Below are 7,494 nucleotides of genomic sequence, written 5' to 3'. Positions count from 1 at the left end.
CGAGGAACATCGATCGGGGAACATCGATGGGGGAACATCTATGGGGGAACATTGATGGGGGAACATCGATGGGGGAACATCGATGGGGGAACATCAGTGGGGGAACATCGACGGGGGAACACTGATGGGGGGAACACTGATGGGGGAACACTGATGGGGGAACATCGGGGAACATCGATGGGGGAACATCATTGAGGGAACATCGATGGGGGAACACTGATGGGGGAACACTGATGGGGGAACATCGATGGGGGAACACTGATGGGGGAACATCGATGGGGGAACACTGATGGGGGAACACTGATGGGGGAACATCGACGGGGGAACACTGATGGGGGAACATCGATGGGGGAACATCGATGGGGGAACACTGATGGGGGAACATCGATGGGGGAACACTGATGGGGGAACATCAGTGGGGGAACATCGATGGGGGAACACTGATGGGGGAACACTGATGGGGGAACATCAGTGGGGGAACATCGATGGGGGAACACTGATGGGGGAACACTGATGGGGGAACATCAGTGGGGGAACATCGATGGGGGAACACTGATGGGGAACATCGATGGGGGAACACTGATGGGGGAACATCGATGGGGGAACATCAGTGAGGGAACATCGATGGGGGAACATTGATGGGGGAACACTGATGGGGGAACATCGGGGAACATCGATGGGGGAACATTGATGGGGGAACATCAGTGGGGGAACATCAGTGAGGGAACATCGATGGGGGAACATCAGTGAGGAACATCAGTGGGGGAACATCGATGGAGGAACATCATTGAGGGAACATTGATGAGGGAACATCGATTAGGCAGCAGCACGGAGAGGGCCCTGCTCCCCAGGCTCGGCTGGCTGCTTGCACTCTTCTCCCTCCCCCGTGAGCGAGATCACAGAATCACTTGGGCTGGACAGCCGAAGACCGTCAGATCCGATCTATGCTGCTGCTGTGTCAAAGTGAGTGCCACGACCCGTTTTTCCTTAAACACCTCACGTTCAGTAAGCAGGTGTGCCTTTCAAGCAGGACAGACTAAGAACACGAAGGAAAAGTAAAGTAACAACAACCAAGAGGCTGGATAAAGCTAGGGAGGCACAGCATGCAAACCCTGCTGTTGGGCAATGTGTCCAAAGGACTCCGAAAATGTGGTGCTGAAAACCTCCTCAGCAGCAGCCCTGTATCCCACTCTCACTTGCTCCTATCCCCTTTGGGATAATCAAAGTCTTTCTGCATTTTTACTGCTCTGCCTTGAATAATTTAGATGCAGCCTATTTTCCTCCAGCTAATTCCTTATCTCCCCACAACTGATCTCTCTTTTCATATTAGCAGTGAAACATATGTTTCCTTTGTGTCCAATACAGCTACAGAAGAGAAGCAGCAGTGTAAGTAGTGGAGGAAAGACAAACATGCCACTCAAATACTTCTAAAAATACTTTTTAACAACTACAGTTGGATTAGGCTTTTAATTTGTCGGTTTTATCCCTTTTTAGGTTGGTTATATTGCCAGCAAATATATTTGACTGGAAAAACAAACAGGTTTTCTTCTCAGCAGAGACACAAGGCACCCTGCTTTGTACAATGGCTCCAAGAGGAAAAAACTTTCTTTTGGAGTTTGCAGATGAGTCTAGTCTTTCAGTTTTACAAATAAAAGTTCTGATTTACTTCACAGGTGTTAAAAAGGCTCTGGAAGAGACAACTGTCAGTGCTATTTCCCACTGTAAGTTTGAACAAGAAGGTGGATTTATTTGTGGAGAGGGTGGCAAGAAGTAGCTCATTTCCATATTAACTCAGATTGGACTTTTATAAGGTTATTCTCAGTTTGGGTGACATTTCAGCTCTCATTTGCGTAGAATAAATGAAAATATATCAACTTGGTAAATTTAGAGTTTGTGTTAAAAAGAAGAAAAGAGTAGATGAACTCCTGTGAGATACTACTCTCTGCCTGGTTTGTGATACAGTATTGTTTCCCTAAGCATTCCAAACGTCCATGGAGATGCTAGTTTTGCTGAGAAGTGGGAGATGTTGATGCCTAGAGACTCCAAGCATTGTACTGTGTGGATGCAGATATCAGGACAATAATGGGAAATTTTGAAGCAGAACCTGAACATGCCTGGAAAAAAAAATCAAAGTAAATTGCAAGTTATCAAGTTACCAGGACTTTGGAACTCGCGTATAGATGTCCTAGCTCATTTTAGTTTGCTTTTGTGAAGATCTGGGAATTTTCACACTGTGTTACCCCATTTCACCCAGGAGATGGAAACTGCTAAATAGCAAAAAGCCTGTAGGAAAATGGATGGCAAAGGAAAAGAGCCCTTTCTTCCTACAGAGCACCATCTTCAGAATGGTTTCCTACAGAAACCATCTTCAAAGTGCCATGAAGTGAGAACAAATACTTGTAGCTGTACTGACCCAAACCTTTCAACCTTTCAGCTGCCACATATAGGGTTAGTAACTTGTTGATAACAGTATTTTTCACTGTTCAATTGCCGTAGTGTTAGCTGTTGTTGAAATGGCTCAAGCGGAAACACAAAATTCAGGTTAGTTAATGAATTACAGCTTTAACCCATGAGCATCCCAGCACTGCACTGTTTCCATCTGGATATGCAGCTTGATATCCTCAACTACACCAAGCTCAGCAAATCCAAGGCAAGTTCAGACATATGTTACCTACTCTTGCTGCCTTCTCTGCCAAGGGGCCAGGAGGATGCACCACGGTTTTGGAGAGCTGCCAATCCCTCACCTGGGTTCAAAGGACACAGCTCAGGAGCAGAGCAGTGCCTGAGACAGCCAAAGCCTGTCTGCAGGTCCTGGGACAGGATGGGGTTTTTAGTGGCCATCAGCGGTTTCTCTGTGGTAGCCTCTCCCAGGGTGAAAGCATGCTTTGTTCCTGACACCAAGCTGGCAGAATAAACAGAAGAAGCATTGAAGCCTGTTTTCTGAGGGATGCACTCATGCTAGTTGGTGCAGTATCTGATGTCTAAGACGGTGCAACCCCAGGAGTATTTCTCCCCAGCAAAGCCAGCCCCAGCAGCTGTTCCCCACAGGAATCTCTGGTATACCTCAGGCTGAGGATGCTGTTTCCCTGTCTCCCCTCAGGGAAGGGATTAATAATCTTTGCTCTCCATTAACTGCCCACTTATTTCCACAACACCTCAAAACCTTTTATCCTTGAACAGTTCAGGACTCAAGTCTGTACAACTTCTCATGTTAATCTCCACTTGAGCAGAAGTAAAGGGTAGACTTTGGGAGTAGCTCAAACCCAAGCAACCACATCCAGACTCTCAGCATCGAGAACTGTATCAGTTCAGGGGAGGTAATGTCAAACTTCTGTACACTATTTTTAAAATTAATTCATTGTTATTTTTAATTCCCATTCAGTGTTTCTTGTTCCACCTTTTTCTGCTGGGTTTAAGGGCTCTTACACAAAACAGCATCTTTTCTTACAGTGGGAGCAGATGTCTGTTCTCAAAGCAAGTGTATATACTTGAGTTGTTGTTTTTCTGTCCCTTTTGAATGATAACCCAGCTGCACAACACACTTAACCAGAGGGCAGATCTTGTTTCAATCTAGTCTGTTATAAAGCAGGAGGGGAAAATAAAAAAATAAATATTTTGGTTTTCATTTTGTTGTTTTTAATAGAATAGGCATGATATTTCTGGGAAATGTTTATGCTAATATTTCAGGGGTAAGCCCCATGTAAAGTGAAGAAGAAAGCACCTCCTCAAATGGTATAATTTACTTATTAACTACAATAATTCATTCTTCCACATGACTTTTCTTTTTATTTTTTAATAGTTTTTCAAGTACATGACTGCTTTTTACCCATGCAGCGGAGAAGAGAAGGATCCACCTGTATTGGCTGTTAGGCAAAATAAGAGGTAATTACCAAAGCTAGTTTTGATTTAGCAGTGTTACAAATGGATCACAGTACTCTGGCCTATGTTTTACTGCTGAAATTATTTCAAGCCTTGACTAGAATTATTCTGCTCTTATCTGCCCACAGCCAAGCACCTGAATCTATATTTAAGCACCTGCAATCTATTCTGATTTTCAGGACACACAGCATGTACTGTTCCCTCTGCTGTTCAAGGAATCTGAACAGGCTCAGTTTCTCTGAAAATTTAGGCAGTTAAACCCAGAGAGAGGCTTATGCAATCACATTTGCCAGGATCAAGCTTCTGTGTCACTCCTTTGTTGTGAATGTCCCTTCTTCATCTCCACCTCCTAAAAAACACCAGGAAAACAAAACAAAACAAAACAAAACAAAACAAAACAAAACACGTGAGAAAGCACTGTTTCTTGCAGGAAACCTTATGGTTCATGTGTAGGGTATCAGTAGCATGGGATATCTCTACCCCTAAAGAACATGTTTCAGTGTTCCCTCTGGCAAAGCTCTTCACATCAGAGGACAAAGAAAAATTCTCAAGATGGGCACTAAAAATTTCCATGTGGATGTGAATGCCAGGCTGAAACCTGCTTTTCTTGTAGCCAAACCCATGAGGAGTACTCAGAGCTTCACACCGTGCCACCCCACTGCCCTCTGGGACAGAGATCCTGAACTGACTCTGTTTAATGGAGAGTAACATGGGACCTGGAAAACATGCGGCCTTCTGGGGAGCAACAAGCCAAACCTTCTGGACACAAGCAGCAAAATGCTGTGACTTCTACCAGTGCAGACTGCATTTCATCCTCAACAGTTCCTCACTGTTCCTCATTGGACAAAAGAGTTGAGATCTGGTGATGTTGCACGTGGCATTTTAATGATATATTCCTATTAGATTGAGCAGGGCTAAGCTGTCTCATGTCCTTGAGTTCCCTGGGATATTACCCAGATGAGTAACAACCTCTTTGGCCAGTTTTTTTGATGCTGCAGTTTTATCTCATGACACTATACGTGGCACATCTCTCTGAGTTGTCCGGAGGTTTAGGCAATATTTGTACATAGATTAAAGGCAAAGGAGGGTTGATAACTTCATCCTACCCAAGTGGGTTCCTCAGACATGAGAGATGCTGCTGTGCAAGTGATGAGCACCAAAGAGGGAGGCTCTCAGAGTTTTATTTTTCATGCTTGTGCAGAAGCAGCTTCTTTAATCCTCCTATTGCTATGGGCTTGTTACAAGATAATGTCATATAAAAGTGTCTGTGAGTTTTAATGAATTTGTAAGTCACAGCACAAAAATAGTGTCTTGGGGAGAAGATTGTTGCCACTGCTGGAAACAGAAGTGGGAAGATGAATTTCCCTCTGAGAGGTGACATTTTCAAATGCAGAATCCCAGTTTTGTCTCATGTTCCCGATCTATTTAGGTATTTATTTTTGCATCAGAGAGCAGTAACACCCAGCAGATTGCTGCTGGAGGATTACCCAAATGGCAGTGAAGTTTCTCCTTCTAACACAGGCTGAAGAGTTGTACAAGTTGAAGAATCCTGAAAATACGGATCCTCTCTCCTCATGATTGTTGTTCCTGGCAGCAGATAGTCAAATGCATTCCACCACTTGCTAAATATGGAGTAACCAGCACACAGCATGTGGACTCAGCTGTTCTGTCAGAAAAGCCCAACAATCCAGGATTCCTACAAAGACCCAAAATTCCTTCAAGTTTTCCGCAAAACACGTGACTTGGGAGAACAAATGCCAAATACTTTTAGTAGCAGCAGCTGTGGAGCTGCTGTACTCAGTACCCAATGGGTATTGCCTGAAGAATGCTATCCCAGTTATCCTCATTGCTGCCAAGGAACCTGTGGCTGGCCCTATTGGTGAGCCAGCTTGGATGGGTGAAGGGTTGGGTGAGCTCAGGCGTTGGGAGCGACCGGAGATGATGGGGCAGTCACAGTGTGGGCAGCACTGAGTGACTACACAGGCAGTGAGTCCTGCCCTGTGGGTGTGAGTAGCAGATGACATCACCTGCAATCCCCAATGGATAAATGTAAGGTGCCTCACTGGAGATGAATGGATTTCAGTGTTCCACTGAAACCTTCAAGAAATCTTGCCGGCAGACCACGCTTTTGTTTCTCTCCCAGCCACCTATACAGCAAGAAATTCTCTTGTTTGGAAGACCTCATGGTGCTCTGTTCTCCATGCAGACATGGCATTTCAGGGTCTCTTTACAACAGCAACTTGAATGCTGCACTCTTGCTTCAGGGTTTTCCTGATGTTTATGATTGTTTGTCCTTCCTTGACCTGCATGAGTGAACCTGGCGAACCAGGCTGTGTTAGCAGCGCCATCACTCCCCTGAAAGTACAAGTTGCACACATTCAGGAGCAGCACTCTTGTTGCGAAAGTTGTGAAAGTCTTTTGAGTCATGTTAGCTCAGTTCCAAAAAAGTGACCAAGGAATTTATCAGTGTAGTAAGTGGCATTAACCTTACCTAGTATTATTAACCCATCTCATCCTTTTCTGATCCTGATCCTGAGTGGATTCATGGTCATCTTCCAGTATGGACAGATTTTGAATCCTTGGAAGCAACAGATTCTAATTGTCTCCTTTTTCGCTCTTCCCCAGACTTCTTACATTTGACAAACTTTTACCAGGAGAGGAGTATCTCAGCCCAGATCGTGTTGTGGTTGTTGTGAGCACTTATCCGGGACTGTCCAGCCTTAGCTTGGGCGGGTTTAAACTCAGGAGCCACCAGTCAGACCAGCAAACCCTTCACCACCACCCCATGTCCTGCCAGGATAGGTCAGCCTTGGTCCTTGCCTATGCCAAAGGCAGTTTGCTTCACTGGCTGAGCCCAAGCCCTCTCCATGCCACATCCCCGTGGCAACTAGGACAGCAGCCATTATATCCCACAAAGCCCTTTTTCTCCTGTCCAAAACTATTCCTAAATTCCTCCATGTCTGCAGATATTGCCTAGCACAGTCTGTCCCATGCCAGCCTCTACCTGACCTGGTGACCAGCAGCCCAGCCTTTTGTTCAGTTCCAAAGGAAATGTTGGCTGCAGAGAGGAAAAACAAAATCCTAGCAGTAGCACATCTGCCCTTCATCACAAGAACCAAGGAATTCTGCATAGGGACAGACAAGTCCGAAGCACCTGGCAGGCAGCTGAGCAGATGAGTCATTTGAGGAACTGGGCTAACAAGTGATATGTGCATATTTAATGTATCCCAGCATTCCTGTCTGCCTTCAAATTGCTCAGGGATGTTTGCTGAGGCTCTGGGGTTGTTGGAGCTTCACAGGCACACTTGAGACTCCTGAAAGGAGCAGTTTGACCCAGATACTTATCTCAGCACTTTCTGCTTCATAAATATCTCAGGCCTTAAAGTCTCCAGGCTGGGAGGCACTCAGATGGATGAGGACCTGGGGAACAGCTCAGTGTCTTGGAGAGAAACAAAAAGACCTTTCTGGCAGTGAATGATCTCCCTGTCTCCTTTTTAAACTGCCTCCAGAGTAACTGAAGATAGTTGTCACAGAACAATTGTGAGCTTTATTTCCTTGGGTAAACCAGATTAAAAATGGAGAGAAACAAAAAAAAAAAAAACCCACAACAAGACC

This window comes from Sylvia atricapilla, chromosome 9, assembly GCF_009819655.1.
Source record: "Sylvia atricapilla isolate bSylAtr1 chromosome 9, bSylAtr1.pri, whole genome shotgun sequence".
NCBI classification, from domain to species: Eukaryota; Metazoa; Chordata; class Aves; order Passeriformes; family Sylviidae; genus Sylvia; species Sylvia atricapilla.
Note: the sequence above shows the minus strand (reverse complement) of the source record.